Here is a 16,921-nt window from a genome sequence, read left to right as displayed (position 1 = left end):
CCTCTACATAGAGATCACTATTTTATGAAATGTTTTGGTTAAAGTCATACTTGTGTTTGGTGCAGCTTTCGTCCAGATAATGGTAGTTATATACAAATATAGAAGTACACCCTTCCTGCAAGTGCCCGGAAATGTCATTGCAAAACTGCGGCATCGATCCCTTTTAAGCCATTCATCTGTGACCCTGATGATGGCACCTGAGAACTTGCTTATGCTCACAAAGTAAGTTGGAACTGTTGACTGTAACTGCTTCTACAGTGAGGTTTAAAATAGCATGCTGAGTATGTGTGATATCAGAGGTTTGGGTGACATTACATGGTAGGTTCTCTTCTTTTGCTTTTTTATTGTCTCTCTCCCTCACTAGTATCTTCAGCTATATGTGCTATATTTCATTTGGTTAGTGGTTGTGGTTTGTTTTTTTTTTCGTTTCTTCAAATATAGGTGTACCAACATTGAGTAAGGGACCATTTTTTAATGCTTGTAGTATTTGTTTTCTCATGTTCTCTCATAAGCCTCTAGCTCAGAGTTTGTAAGTTTGAGTTTCTTTACTTCCTTTACTTGTTCATCTTTCTCTGATTCTCCTAGTAGGCAGGCAAGTTTACTGTCTGGAAGAACACAGCCGGGATGAAATACTTCAGTCATTTATTTAACTGTTAGCTTCATGCTGCACTGAATGCTAGTGTAAAAGAAAATAAGTTGGAAACATCTGTTTTCTTTTTCTCATACCAGAAGAACAGAGAGATATGTTCTATTGAAATCGAAGGTGGCAATGTAAGGGTAATAAAAGGAAGGTATTATATGTGTCTTTCACACATATAATTAGTCTGTGGAACTTGCTGACACAAGAAATTATTGAGGCCAGAACATAACAGAATTTGAAATAGAATTGGGCAGGCATGTGGCTATCATGAATGTTCAAAGTTAGTCTTACTAATTATGGTGATTTTGGAGTAATATTAAACCTATGCTCCTACGCTTAAGCAAGTTTATCTTGAGATGTTGTATCAGAAGGGCGTGCTTTTTGTGTTCCTTTGAATTAAACTTGCCTGTAGACTAAAGTTTACTTGAATTCTGAGCATTGCATGAGCATCCTTTTGTCCAGTCCTGGCTTGTACATATGCAAGCATTTTTCTCCCTCCTTTCTTCCACGTACACACGTACATGCCTTACATCTCTTTGGGACTGGATATCCTCCTCACATATTTTCTTTGTCCCTTTCCATGCCCCTTTTCCTCGCCCCTTTTCCACATCCCTTTCCATATCAGCTCATCCCAGGAATAACCATTATGCATCATGTCTGATCAGGTTGCATGAGAATGCCTACGGAAATGACCTACAAAGTGAGCAATAGAATCCGAGGACTTGTGAATGATTAACGCCTACACAGAGCAAGAGCTACAACATTGATTAAACTTTAGTATGCTGTGATGAGTGAAATCGCTATATTTCTGTAAAGGAAGTGATGATGGTAGCAGGCTCTTTACCATGTCTTGCCTTTTTAATAAGTGCCACTTCAAGTTACGGAATTAATTCCACAGAGTGGAAAAATATCAGGAGTGATTTTATAAACATGTTAAAAGGTTTGACTATTATAGTTGACATTTATGCCTGCAAATCTCAGCAGGGCTTTAAACCACACTGTTCCTACACACTGGGGCCAGGGAGGAGAAATATCTTCTTGATATGCTAAGGCTTTTTTTTAAAAAACAAACAAAAAAAAACCAACAAAAACAACCAAAAGAAAAACCCAAACCCACATCTGTAGTATCAGAAAGAAGAGAAAAAAGTAGTTGAGCAAAGGCATAATAGAAACAACAATTAGGAATCCCTGGGCATTAGCCAAAATATTCTTGGTCTTCTGATTCTCTTATTGGGAGTTTAGGAAAGGCAATTTGAATAAATCATGAGACTTTGAAGGAAGAACTTTAAAATGTCTCCTGTAGAGGAGTTCAGCTCTCTGCAGAGCTGTGTGCATTCCTTCGTAAGGTTCTGCTCTTCTGTAATTATCTAAAAACTAGAGTCAGATTAATGACAGAGGCAAAGCTTGTTGCTTTTTTCTAAGATGCTCAGTAGCAGCATTGGTTAATAACAAACTCTTAAGAGTTTATTCTTCCATAAAGAATACAATATCCTGTCTTTTTACAGGATGCAGAAGCAACAAGGATGCATTCAAAAGTGTTCTTTGCTGACAGTAAGTGTGAGAATGAGGAATTACTAACTGGGCAAAGTGGCATGAAGCAACCCCCCAATCAAAGCGCTTTGCAGCAGCCTGGCTTTTGCAGTCACTGCTGAGTTTTTTCCCGGTTACGAAAAGAAATTTCTCTATCTTCTGCATTGCGTATGAATTTGTTCTGCTTAATTTGACGGGAGTTTTGTCGTTGACTTTGACTAGCCCAGACTGATACGGAAGTACTGGCTTCTAGAAGGACACTTGACAAATGTATTTGCTAACAAGACAGATATTTAACAGTGTATGGACTGCTGCAAACTTGTTTCTTTGAAAGCAGGGAAGAAACTTACTCTTTCCTGGCCTAGTGCTCATTAAGGGCATACCTATGGTGATAAGTCTTCCCATTTTGAAAAAGGAAGGGCAGGGTATTTCTGGTGTATAAATGAGAAAGAGACTTAATATAGATACACACAAAGTAATGTCTTTTCCATCAATTTTTGTGTAATGCTGTCCACTTTATATCAAAAAGAATATTGGAGAAGTAGGTGGATTTTGGAGAGGACAGATGGAAATTATTAAAACAGAAACTGAAGGAGTTCTCATGTGAAGATACAGGGATTGTTTTCTTCAGAAAATAGACTGAATATTTATTTTTCTTATTTTTATTCTCTAGAGAAAATAGTTGGGGAGCTTATTTTCCTCTGTTTTCTAATACAAGAACAAAGGCATATGGAATGAGATTAAAAGATAGAGAAATTTAATTTATTTAATTTTTACAGAATGAAATTAGACACCTGAGATTCCATGCTGTATTACGTTGCTGAAGCCAGAAATTTAGCAAGCTTTAAAAGACTCAGACTTACATGGAGGGCAAAACCAGACAGAATTACTGCAGCTTATTCATAATCCTGATTTCAGAAGGGAAACATAGATGCCTGTTTTTGAGGCTCAATCAGTTACAACTGAGGATGTTGCTAAGGTAGGGGAAAGCAGAAGACCTGGCAGGAGCCTTCCAATGCACATCTCTGCCCCATTTGACACTGGAAACCAGTCAGAGACAGGGTGTTGAAACAGGTGGACTTCAGATCTGATCCAGCCTGGTGATTTCCTGTATTTCTTTTGATAAGCTAGTAGAGGAACAAAGTTCTGTGACAAAATTTGCATTTGATCTGTGACCAAAGTCTTTCCAGTAATACTGATTTTATTAGAGTAATGGGTGGACAGAGCTTTATTTTAACATTGTTTTATAAGGGAAAACTGTGTTTAGAAAAAAATCTTTGTAAGTCATGTTATAAAAGCTTTTGCGCGTTATGAAACACGCCCACACACACATATATATATGTAACACACACACACATGACAAAAGTACCTCCAAGAGTAATTTCCTAAAGTATTTCCCATAATGTTTTTGTCAAATTAATATCCATCTCTGAGAACTGAGTCTTAAAGCTGAAAATGAGTGTATACATAGTTTGGTGTCTTACTCCAGTACTTAAGGGTTGGGTTTGCCTAATCAACTTTGTTTGTGATATTAACTCATGGTTTGAAAGTTATGTGTACGAGATGTAGTTTTACGTATATTATACAGAGTGAATTAAAAAATCATTTTAGTATTTGTTAGTTTGCTGCTTTGTGAATGATACTACCATTGGGATGATTTTTTGTGTGTGATCTCTTTTATTCTTCTGTGACAGGCACAAGCTCAGCAGAAGAGAACTATTTTCAGTTAGTTTGCCTTAATTGGAAAAAGAGTTGTCTCATCATAACTTCTAATTACGTTTGATTAAGAACCCAATATAAAAAAAATGTATTAAAAGTTTGTTTTAGTGATGGGAGTGTCAGCTGCCTTTGGTATTTCTGTTCTGACTGATTTATGAAGAAAACTGTACTCTAGGGGTTTTATTTACTGACCTTTCCAAATTGAGTTCTTGGCATAGAAATTTAAATGAAGAAATATCTCTTCATTATTTTGTCTTGAAAGTTCAGATAGGATTGCCTAGACTGGCTGAGGAATTTTCCAGCATAATGTAAATAGTGTAAATGTATTTACATTGTAAATGTATTGCTGTCTGAACATCTTTGTTTCACTAAAAGGAATATTTGAAATGCCTTTTAGTGAGAAAATCAAAGTGAATGAAGCTGTGGTGCCTGGAAACAAATCCTTTTCCTTTGTTCTTACAGTGCTTTTCCCTGCCTTCATACCCCAAATCCCTATGATTTGTAGCTAATGATAGATTTATTTCTCTCTTATGTCGATATGTATGTAAAATTACATCAAGCATAGGTATTAAGGCTGTCAGTTCTCCCAGGTGTTTTGCCATACTACTCTATGCTATTATGCTGGTTTCGTATTTGTGCCTAATTATAAGTAATGTATTCAGTTTTTCTTCAGAAAATTAATAGTGTAAAATTAGGTGCAAACGGTACCTCTACCTCTGTGTCAGTTTTAAAGTTTTGTAGGCATGCCTCTTAATTTCTGTTGCCATCTGTATCGAAATGGTTACAGCATAACAAAACTGATGCACAACTCTTGAAACATACCCAAGAACTCTCTCCTAATCTTGTCACTCTTGCTTTAAGGTGTTACTTTTAACAACACTCAGGTTAAAAGGTTAGAAAATGTAAACTGTTGTCTCTGAAGCAGTGCATGTGCCTGTGAGGTGTGCTTTCCTCCTTCTGCCTCTATGAAATATAATAGCAAATCTCATGCTAACATTACTTGAAATTAAATTGTTAACTCCATCCAATAAAAAAATGCGAATTTTTACTAAATGCCACTACAGAGCCTTTGTGAACTTTGTCGCACAGGAAGTTTAGGGGGGAAATGTCTTTTTTCATGACTGGAAAAGCCTCCAGATCATGCAAACAGTCCTGAAGTGTTATTTAACATCAGTGTTTTTAGCTAATTACAGAATCACAGAATGTTAGGGATTGGAAGGGACCTCGAAAGATCATCTAGTCCAATCCCCCTGCCGGAGCAGGATTACCTAGACCATATCACACAGGAATGCGTCCAGGCGGGTTTTGAATGTCTCCAGAGAAGGAGACTCCACAACCTCTCTGGGCAGCCTGTTCCAGTGTTCGGTCACCCTCACCGTAAAGAAGTTTTTCCTCATATTTATGCGGAACCTCCTGTGTTCCAGCTTGCACCCATTGCCCCTTGTCCTGTCAATGGATGTCACTGAGAAGAGTCTGGCTCCATCCTCATGACACTTGCCCTTTCCATATTTATAAACATTAATGAGGTCACCCCTCAGTCTCCTCTTCTCTAAGCTAAAGAGACCCAGCTCCCTCAGCCTCTCCTCATAAGGGAGATGTTCCACCCCCTTAATCATCTTCATGGCTCTGCGCTGGACTCTCTCTAGCAGTTCCCTGTCCTTCTTGAACTGAGGGGCCCAGAACTGGACACAATATTCCAGATGCGGCCTCACCAGGGCAGAGTAGAGGGGGAGGAGAACCTCTCTTGACCTGCTAACCACACCCCTTCTAATCCACCCCAGGATGCCATTGGCCTTCTTGGCCACAAGGGCACACTGCTGGCTCATGGACATCCTGCTGTCCACTAGGACCCCCAGGTCCCTTTCCCCTACGCTGCTCTCCAACAGGTCTGTCCCCCAACTTGTACTGGTACATGGGGTTGTTCTTGCCCAGATGCAGGACTCTACACTTGCCCTTGTTATATTTCATTAAGTTTCTCCCCGCCCAACTCTCCAGCCTGTCCAGGTCTCTCTGAATGGCTGCGCAGCCTTCCGATGCGTCAGCCACTCCTCCCAGTTTTGTGTCATCAGCGAACTTGCTGACAGTGCACTCTATTCCCTCATCCAAGTCATTAATGAATATATTGAATAGTACTGGTCCCAGTACCGACCCTTGAGGGACTCCGCTAGACACAGGCCTCCAACTGGACTCTGTCCCATTGACCACCACTCTCTGGCTTCTTTCCTTCAGCCAGTTCACAATCCACCTCACTACCCGATCATCCAGACCACACTTCCTCGGTTTAGCTGCGAGGATGCTGTGGGAGACCATGTCAAACGCTTTACTGAAATCGAGATAGACCACATCCACAGCTTTACCACCATCTATCCACCTGGTTATGTCCTCATAAAAGGCTATCAAGTTGGTTAAGCATGACTTCCCGTTGGTGAAGCCATGCTGAGTGCCCCTAATGATCCCCCTATCCTTGATGTGCCTAGAGACAGCACCAAGAACAAGTTGTTCCATCACCTTTCCGGGGATGGAGGTGAGGCTGACCGGTCTATAGTTACCCAGGTCCTCCTTCTTGCCCTTTTTGAAGACTGGAGTGACATTCGCTTTCCTCCAGTCCTCGGGCACCTCTCCCGTTGCCCACGACTTAGCAAAGATGATGGAGAGTGGCCTAGCAATGACTTCCGCCAGCTCCCTCAGCACCCGCGGGTGCATCCCATCAGGACCCATGGATTTATGGACGTCCAGATTGCTTAATTGGTCCCTGACCCAGCCCTCATCAACCAAGACAGATTCCTCCTCTATCCTGACTTCTTCTGGGGCCTCAGGGGTCCGGGGCTCCTCAGGACAGCCTCCAGCAGTATAGACAGAGTCAAAGAAGGCATTCAGTAACTCCGCCTTCTTTTTATCCTCTGTCTCCAGGGCCCCCACCTCATTCATCAGTGGGCCTACATTGCCTCTAGTGTTGGTTTTACGTGCAATGTATTTGAAGAAGCCCTTTCTGTTGTCCTTGACCTCTCTTGCAAGGTTTAATTCCAAGGAGGCCTTAGCTTTCCTAGTTGCCTCCCTACATCCTCTGACAACAGACTTATATTCCTCCCAAGTGGCCAGCCCCTCCTTCCATGATCTGTACACCCTCTTCTTCCACTTGAGTTTGCCCAGCAGTTCCCTGTTTAACCATGCAGGTCTCCTGGTACCCTTCCTTGACTTCCTACCTGTTGGGATGCTCTGATCTTGAGCTCGGAAGAAGCAGTCCTTGAATGCTAACCAACTATCTTGAGCCCCCTTACCTTCTAGTACCCTGTCCCATGGGATTTCCTCTAGTAATTGCTTGAGAAGGCCAAAGTTGGCCCTCCTGAAGTCCAGGGTTGTGATTCTGCTAGCTATTCTGTTCCTGCCACATGAGATCCTGAACTCTACCATCTCATGGTCACTACAACCAAGGCTGCGCTCAACCTTCACCGCTTCAACCAGACCCTCCTTGTTAGTGAGGATAAGATCCAGCAGCGCTCCTCTCCTAGTTGGCTAGTTAAGTTACAGTGTAAACTTAGCATGATATTTTTTTCATGCCAGGTTGAAACTTAGTTTAAACTAAGAATGTCAGTGATCAGCTGAATGAGCAAAGTTTCCAAGCCGTGTTGGACCAGGTGGTGAGGAGGATGCCTGGACTGCTTGTGCTCCCCAGCAGTTCCCTTTTACCTGCCTGCTGTGGATCTCTGTCAGCAGAACTTAACTGCCACCCATGGGTGACATCTTTCCAGCTTATTAAATTGTTGCTAAGTCTCTTCCCTCTTTGGCAGAAATCAGGGAGGAGCAGACACCCATGTTGGCTTTTATGTCTGTGAATGCAGCATGCTTTTTATAAAAGGTGTAAGTGATGTAATGCCCTAAGTTGAAACTTTTATTGCCTGGCACTTCATTGTCTTTAATGTTTCCTTACGCTCAGGAGATACTTCCAGACAAAAATGTCATGAAGTGAAGGCATTGGGAAGTTTGAAAGTCAGTGATGTGGTGGGGTTTTTTTTTGCTTTGGGGGGAACCTACTTAACATCAACTGCCAAATAAGGTTCTGGAGAAAAAAGATAATTTGTGAAGGACTGTATCTGCCTCTTCAAGTTAAGACGTGCAAGTTGGCCCCAAAACTGTATGCATTTTTTAAGAGCGCTGCTTAGTCCTCTTGTGGCTCCTAGTGTGGATTAAATTTAATGATCCTAATACTTTGAAAACAAAAAAAATAAAACTTCAGAAGGCCACCACAAATTCCTATTCAGGCTATCCTTATGCATGTGAACATGCTATCAGGAAATCAAAAGCCTATTTTTCTTTTTAAATCCCTTGAAAGATTGTTGTTGGTTTTGTTTTGTTGGGGTTTTTTTCCCAAACTTTTGCCCTCGTGTCAGCTTCAGAATAATACTTATGTAAGAAAATGCTACAATAAATGCTGATTAGCTATTGTGACTGGCTCGTGTTTGCAACTGTTAGTAATGAGAACAACTTGCAGTGGTATATAAACAATTTTTAGTGACTGCTCTGTAGTTGGCTGGCAGCTGTGCTGTATTAAAGTGTAGGTATTCTTGTTTTACTAAAAAAATATTAAACTCGCATCTCAGATAAAATTTCTAGTTAAAGTTTCAAAACTCAGTCAGTGTTTTCAAATGACTTTTTCTGCTAGGCAGCTTTGATAGTTTAGAATTGTGAAAATCAGTAGAGAGATGCTCTGGGTAGTACAGCATAACCGATAATATTTTGTTGTTTTGAGTAGCCAAATTTTGGTTTGGTATTAGGTGATTTGTTCAGTTTTGCTGTTATCACCTGCAGTGAAATAGGTTAATCCAAATGCAGTGATCTTGATTTGTTCAGTGAATGGCAAGGAAAGGAAGTTAACGTAAAGAGTTTAATGTAGGTAAAGGAGAAGTCGAAGACATCCAGATTAGACTTTTTTTTTCTTTCTATGTTTCATGTTGTTAATATACATCCTTCAAAACATAATGTATTTTGATTAGCAACGTAATGTTATGGGTATCAGCATTAGTATGCCAATGAGAAGCAATAGAATGATGCGAAGCCAAGACAATGAGATGACCTGGTTCTCTATTTAACTGGTGTTGAGTCTACCTGTCCTTGATCTAATGGGAAGGAGACTTTGTTGGTGTTGACTGGCTGATGGATTTGTTTTAATTTTTGTAGCACATTCTTAGGGTGAGTTGGTTGGTAGGTAGGTAGGTGGTGGGACAGGAGAATCAGTTTTGGAGCATGTGGTACATGTGCAGATTTTTTTCCTTGGTTATGTTCTCTTGATACCTTAAAGTTGCATGTAAACTAGCAATCTTAAAATACTGCATCATGTTCTGAGTGCAGACTTTAAACAGAATTCATGTAGTTCAGTGCAAGAGAGATGGTAGTGCATCTCTAGTTTGGTAATGCATTGTCTGCCCTCTTTAAAATAGCCCTTTTGCTCCTCATGGAAGTAAGAAAGCTACTCGAGGAGACAGTTGGGTGAAGCCACAAGAACCATGTCCTTGTTAGCTTGAGGAGTTCAAGAGTCTTGGCTGCTTTCAATTTTCAGCATAGCAGGGGCTTCTTGCCAAGTGTTACACATCATCTTTTGCTTTCTGGGGCCAGTTATTGCAAGCTGGTTTGTAGCTGTTGTTGCCCTTTCAATCTAAGATATTTAGCATATGCATTTCTTGATCTACAGAATTACTAGTTATGATGAAATCAATAGGGCAAACTGATGATAACAAAGTCTAAGATAACCAGTCCACTGTGTTATCTCAATGCTGGATAGGTAGTATTACGAAATAGGTGGGATTTTTTTTTTTTTCCCTTTCCTAAACAGGGCAAGTGACTTCTGAAGAGACAAAAGCCTCCAGATCACATGGGTCCAAACTTAGCAGTTTTACAATTGATGTACTACAGGGCGCCTAAATACTTATGCTGTGCTGGGCTATTTTATCCGTTTATTGAGGCCACCTTTGATATTCCCACACTGATATGGACAGGACAGGAGGTGGACATGGAGAACAGAAACACAGATGTAGGTCCCAGCTTGATTCTGGAATGGCAGGATAATTGTGGTGGATTTCCATTTTCTCTAGTGGATAAAACATGCTATTTAGGGGAGAGCCCTCTGACCATTTTAATGTAGCACAGTTAGGACTGTTTATGGAGGGGAATGGGGCATTAATTGAACAGTTTTGTTGTCAGACGGGGTAGTTTATTTTCCATGTGTGAAGAACATACTATGTCCCAATAAGTACCAGGAGGAGCTTTGGTTTTCTCTTGAGGAGTATGCTGCTTTTGAGATTAGTGACACAAGAACTTTCATATTTACTAATAGTGTTGATTCTCTTTTATTGTCTTTAAATATGGGACTGTCAATTTGATGCTGGGCAACTGCTTTAAAAGTATGTTTGCTTTATGAGAGCATTAGAATTACAGAAACAAATAGGTTTACTAGTCATTTCTGTATAAACTTTGAAAAACCTGTTGGAACATGAGGAGGCCCAGACCAAATGGTGTAGCTGCCGAAATGCAGCATTTGTGAAACTGCCTAGTTTTGCTTACCAATTGGAAATTACACATCTGTGCCATAAATACTAAATATGGAAATGAGGTCTGATGATGTGAAGGAATTTCTGTCCCCATGTTGGCAGCTAATAGTCCAGTTGACAAATGGCAGGAAGGAAACTGATATAAAAATAACACCAGGTTAAGCTGGCAGAGCATAGTTTCTACCATCACATCTTCTTGTCATTTTAAATAAGCCATTGCTAGTTGTTAGGCGAGTCAGATTCTCTTCTACTCTTTCCCAATGTGTTCTATTTTTTCTTTTGCAGGGTATTTAATGGGAGATGCAAGGTCAGATATAAGCCAGTACATTTTAATTTATTTAAGTTTTGGTCACGGTGTCAAGCCGTAACTATGAGGAGAAAAGGAAAACAGATTTGCATGCAGTGAAAATAACTCCATTGACTACTTAAAGTCTGACATTTTCTGTATTTGCGTACTGTACGTACTAAAGCCACAGACTTGCAGAAACAGTTGGCCTCTTTGTAGTCGTGTTGGACATTGAAAATGTTCCCACATGTAGTGGGACAAGCTTCCAGTGCTTTGAGGTGGAGAAGGCTAGGAAGAAGCCACTCCAAAGAAAAAAGGAAGCCTTTGAGGGCTGAGCGGGTTGATTTATTTTCAGTTTTGGAACCAATGCTAAATGGATTAATTTCTCTTAAACCTTTTTATGAGGACTTGCTCTTAAGTTTAAGTGATTATTGTTAAACTAAATAGAGCTGCAGCGCACTCCTGAGAATATCGTAAGTCTCCTTCTGACCTCCCTGTTAACTGAGATTTTATTTTAAATCTTTGAAGCCTGGTTTAAAAATCAAACTCTGCAGTGAAATTATTCAAGAGGGTTGGCCTTTTCACCAAGTAGTTTAGTAGTAACTTCACAGTAATATTTTGCAAGGACTGAAATATTTCAGGTGAAGGTCCTAAATTTGCAAGTACTCCTGGGCATTTCTTTTCCTGTTGTAATTGAAAAGCGTGAGATCTTGGCAGCGGTAAGGCTCTTGGCTGTTGTGTGATCTTGTTGCCAAGTATTTTTTATATCAACTGGAAAACCTGGTCTTTTTTTTTTTTTCTTCCCACAAAGAAATCCCCCTGAAGTAGTTTTCCTTGAAGTCTCATAAATCCCTGCGTAACACCTTATCAGCTCCGTTATCAGAGCTATTTAGTTATTTAGTTCCTTTTTTAACCTCGTAAGAATGTAATTCGCTGCACTGTTTATCCTCCAGTTTAAGCTTCGTGCAATTTATGTGCAATTTTTCAAACCTCCCCTCCCCAATATTACATTAGTCTGATACTTAAGGGAAAAGCTTTCCCAGATGCTAAAACAGAAATTTTGTGCATGCTCTTCTCTTAGAAATGTGGTGGGATTTGTAAGATACTTACCCTTGTGCAATAATATTGTGACTGACATTTTAAATTTAAGACAGAAAATACAGTACCTTCAATAAGTTACAAGAAAAATAATAATATTTACTGCTTTGTAGTTGAAAACCATGCCCCTGAATGTGCATTAGAAGGAGAATTAAGTTCTATCTTCACAATTTTATAGTTTGGATTGCTGGAGCAATATAATATTCCGTCTTTGCTCACTTTCCTCTGCTTTCCCTCCTTTGCTCCCTTCTTATGTTTTAATTAAAGCCAGCTGCAACTTTTTCTCATGCTGTCTTTTCCCTCTCTCTCTCATTGAGCTCATAGGCGTTTCACCATCATTTTTAGCTAATGTTAACACAGAGGAGCAGCTTGGCTGTCTATAGTGACAGTGGGCAAAAAATATCACTCCGATTCATGTAGTCATGTAGTAATTCAGTGTGTTACCTTTAACTTTCCACAGTTTCCCAGGAGGAGTTTTGTTGTGTTGTGATTATTTTTTTTCCTTTCTTTTCCTTTCATTTCCATTCTTTGACTGAAAATGGGAGGCAAAAAAACTATATCCCACTTTTAAACTACTTGACCGAAAAATGGCAATTAAATGGATGGCCCAGGGTACCCTTTTAACTACTTCTGTCTTGTCTGGTTGAATTTCTTCCTAATAACTGTGTAATGTTTTAATGCTCATTTTGTAATTGAAAAACCTGTGTAAGTTGTGTACATGAGTCTTTGGATTGCATTGTAGCACGCTTAGCATAGCGGGGTCCTGTCTGTGAATGGAGTGTCTTGGTGCTATAGTAATAAAAATAATAATAATATGTTTTGGTAGCTAAAGCATGTGCAGAAGGTGACAATTTGTTTCTAAGATTAGAGCTATGCATTAATACAAAGTTTTTGAAGTTACATTGTGGCCAAAGGATTAGCTGCTTTTTTGTTTGGTTGGGTTTAACTCTGTTCTTTGACATTCCCATTTTTAACACAGCTTGCATAAAGATCTGTAGAGCAAAATTTCTTTGAATGAGGGATTTTGTAAGTGTGTGTTTTTCAAGGGCTAAGCTAGATGAGCTGTCCTGCTTCTTTGTAGACACTGCACCCGCCTCCCCTGGTGATCTAGGACTCACGGGGTACTTTTGCAATCTCTGCACCAGATTCAGCCTGACAGTGTAGGTGAGCAAGCTCAGCGTGGACCCACTTGATGGTCTACCAGAAAAGAAAACGTATTTGCACTGAGATCAGGAATGGGGTGGATTAAGAGGGAAAAACAAGGTGTACCACGACTTCATGTGAGAATGATATGCTGCCTCCCTGCCAGTCAAAATTTCTAATGCATTTTGGGCTTGCATCTTTAAAAGAAAAAAAAAAAAAGAATAAAAGAAAAAAAGAGGGGAAAAAAGAAAAGGAAAAGAAAGACCTTCTAGCAGTCAACGAAGTATTTCCTACAGCTACCTAGTAAGGTGATGAGTACATGACCAAGATGCAATTCCATGGTCAGTCATTCACTGTTTCTCACGACGAAATTAAACAAAAAAACATTGATGTTGCTATCGGTTTGTGATGGCGCAGCTTTACATTGGAGATCATTAGATTCTTCACCACCTCAGAATTGCTGTGTGCCATTAGTATGTTGTTTTCTTTCTGATTTGAGCTATGTCCCTTGGAAAAGGTCATGTCTGCAGTGTCTTAGGAAATTATATTTATTTTCCACAAATGTGCAACTTCAAAACAGCTTAGCTACTTGCATCAGACTCTTCCTGTTCAGGGCAAAATAGCCTTAAAAATAACATCTAGGGATATGGAGTAGCTGGAGTATGAGTTTGTGGTTTTGTTACTTACAGTTTTAACTGAAACATATTGCAGTTTTTCATTAGCTTGTTATTTACTTCAGAACACCATGAAATTGCCCTTCTTCTCATCTCCCTGATGGAGAGCCATCTCTGGCATTTTTAAACTACTCTGCTAAATTAGTTAGCTTTTAAAAGGAATATGCGCTGCTTTGGTATATCAGTGTATTAAGCTAGTGTCTGTAGCATCGAATGGTTTTGATTCATTTATCACTACAGTGATCTGCTATTGCATGTTTTCTGTATCTCAGAGAAGAGGAACTAAAGTATTCACTGGGCTATATTTTCACTAGAGGAAAAGCTTATATTGTCACTTGGTCAGCTCCTAGAAAGGACCCCAGGTAATTTCCAAATGTGCTAGCAAGTTGACATAAACAGTGGGCTTTTTCTGAGTCATTCTCCTGGAAAGTATTTTCATACATTAATGAACATCACAAAATCCTGCCTTCCCTCTGTGGCATAGGCATACTTTGAGTGATTTGCCCAGAGATGCCCTGGCAGAGGAGGGAGCTGAGTTTGCGTGTGCAAAATATCAGGGTGGTATCACGTAATGCAGTCCTGTGGTGGAGGTTGTATCTGGCTGGCTTAATACGAAAAAGCCACAGGCTGGCTGTTCTTGCAGACTATCTGTCATTTCAGCCTTTTCAATACATGAAAAAGTGTGTGTGTGTCTTCTCCATGAACACTTAACCTCTGAGACAGAGTCCTATGTTTACAACTGCTCAGTACTTCAAGGCATTTGAGCGTGCAGCCAGTTTACCTAGGCATCATTCTGTTCCCCGACCTCTGCTGCAGGCATTTCTAATTTACCTGTTTGGTTTTTAAGTTGAGAAAGAACAAGGCGCCTGCCAGCAAAGGGAGGCAGAGCAAGGTGAGGTTTTTCCAAAGCGACACAAGGCTGGTTGGGACTTGGCCCAGGCAGAACTTTGAGCTTGGTCTTATCTGTGCCAACACTTTCTCTCTGCCTTGCATTTACCAGAAGGATTCCAGACCACTGCTTCTAGACTTGGAAAATTAGTCCTTGAACAAAAACTACCTCGGCACTGGGCAGTTTCCTAAGGGCGTTACTGTCATAATGTCTGTCCAGAGGACAAGCCGGCAGCAACTTGGGAACGATCAGGAACGTTGTTACAGTGGGTGCAGCACATCTTCACTGAGTATGTCACTGTTTTTCCAGGGAAGAGAGATGTCACACTGTGTAACACATGCAGCCTGATATGATAATGATGGGTTGGGATTTTTTCAGTTTTCTTTCAGATGTCATCTTTCGCTCTGCATTACCGGTCTTTGTCTCATTTCTTTCTTTGGAAGTGAAAAGGTTGTTGGCTGTTGAGTTCAATACAGAAAGTTGTTGCTCTCATTCTCTTGTATTGCAGTGGAAACAATTTATATTTAATTGGTTAAAATTTTCTTCCCAGTGGTCATGTGTTGGACAGCTTCAAAATGTTGCATTAGTAGATCTACACACTTAATTTGAGCCGTGGTGACACATATCAGGCAAGGTGGCAGCTGTGTCTGTGAGCCCTGTATCTGTGCATCAGTGAATTTCTTTTTGAAGCAGATAATTGCAAGGATTTTAAACAAAGAATGTAATCTTTAACCTTTGACAGTTTCTATATGTCCACCAAAAGTTAATGCTGCTGCACTTATGCTGTGGTCCAGTATTGTCACTTTTCTATTAAGCACTAGATGTGGTTGAGCTGCTTGATATTACCTAATCCTAATTTAAATCTGAGCAATATTGCACTCGGAAGCTGACTTGCACCTTCCTCTTTCAGTCTTTTCTTTATAAGAAATCAATGTTAATATGTAAAAATTGGACATCTACAGCAATTTCGCTGTGTTAATTGAATTATGGAAGGCTTAAAAGGTAAGCTTAGTACATCACTGTTAAAGCCTACTGATGTCTTACAAAGATGTTGCACTCTTAATACGGAGGTCTATCAGTATATTACTTGCATGCAGCGATAGCTCTAATTGGAAACCTAATAGGGTACAAGAGATTTCTAAGACTATTACAAATAATAATATATTATTTTTTAAGTCTGTGAGATTTTTTATTGACAATCCTTTGGGTTGAAGCTGGAAATAAAATGCAAAATGTTGAAGTATTTCTCGTTGGTTCAGAGGGCTGTGTTCACTGCTAATCACACATCACATTTCTTGAGTGCCAAAGTGCTCCCAGTGGGCGGTTCTTGTGATATAAATTCCACCAGTAAATCGGTGCTAACAAAGCTCAAGTACCTGTTCCGTTCAGTAGCTCTGTCTTTAGGGGAGGGAGGGGAGGATGATCGCCAGTGCAACTTGCAGTAATGACAGTGTGTCAGTAGGTTGCTAATACGTACATAAAGAGGTGATTCCTTGGAGTGGTGGCTAAGGGTGCCCCAGAGAGTCCTTTTCAGTAAGTTTTCACAGTTAAGCTGATGGCTTTCAAGAGGTAGAGCTTCCCGTCGAAATATAGCGCTCTTCCAGTCTACTGCACAAGTGGTAGCTGGAGAGTACTGAGTGCCCAAATATATAGACCTGCACAGGACGGGGACAAGTCATTAAGGTGGAGTGGGATGCCAGGAGTGTTCAGATGGAATGGCTTTTACTTTAATTTAGTACCGATCTTGAGCTGTGCAGGGTTTTGTGTTCAGAGGAGAGAAATCTTTCCCTAGGGACTGGGGCGTCACTTTGCAGAGAACCTGTCTCCCTTTGCTGCTTTCTTACACGCTTTCCTTTGCCTGGAAGCATGCTTTTAGTCAAGCTTCGCTATTGTTGAACTATTTAGCACTAACATATTCTGAACTTTTCAGATTAAAAATAAAAAAAAAAATTAGGTTTGATAAAAGAACTAACTCCCTCTCTGCCCCTCGATTCCCCTGCTGTCAAGATCATGTTCACCAGTACTGCAAAGAGCCAGGGCAAAAAACATATGTCTGATCACTGTTGTTACATTAAGAATTTATGTTTTTGTAATTGTATTTCTATTTGTAACACTAACACCTAGCAATTACTCTGGTTCCCTTCACATTAATCAAATGCATATTGTCATGTATATATTGAATTTATTGGATTGCCTTCCCTCTCAAGTAATACTGATCCCTGATTGTTGTAATATGAAAAGAGCCTTTTTTTATCCTTCTGTCTTATATTAGCCTTGTTAAAAGAATGGGGAAAGAAGAGCAAGGCTGGTTTTCATTGTGTTAAGGATGTTAGAATCCGGCCCCTTACAGAACAAGGGGAGAAGAGATTTCTGAAGTCATAGCACATCCATGATGGAAAA

At 40.0% G+C, this 16,921-nt stretch overlaps 2 protein-coding genes across 3 annotated transcripts in view; both read left to right on the top strand.

The window, feature by feature from the left end:
- RPL15 (ribosomal protein L15) overlaps positions 1 to 16,921 on the top strand; it is a 206,351-nt gene that overhangs the window by 158,713 nt on the left and 30,717 nt on the right. The window lies entirely within an intron of this gene.
- The window catches only part of UBE2E1 (ubiquitin conjugating enzyme E2 E1), a 45,580-nt gene that overhangs the window by 19,093 nt on the left and 9,566 nt on the right, over positions 1 to 16,921 (top strand). The window lies entirely within an intron of this gene.

Source organism: Nyctibius grandis, chromosome 7 (assembly GCF_013368605.1).
Source record: "Nyctibius grandis isolate bNycGra1 chromosome 7, bNycGra1.pri, whole genome shotgun sequence".
Lineage (NCBI taxonomy): Eukaryota > Metazoa > Chordata > Aves > Nyctibiiformes > Nyctibiidae > Nyctibius > Nyctibius grandis.
This window is presented reverse-complemented; position numbering and strand designations above follow the sequence as displayed.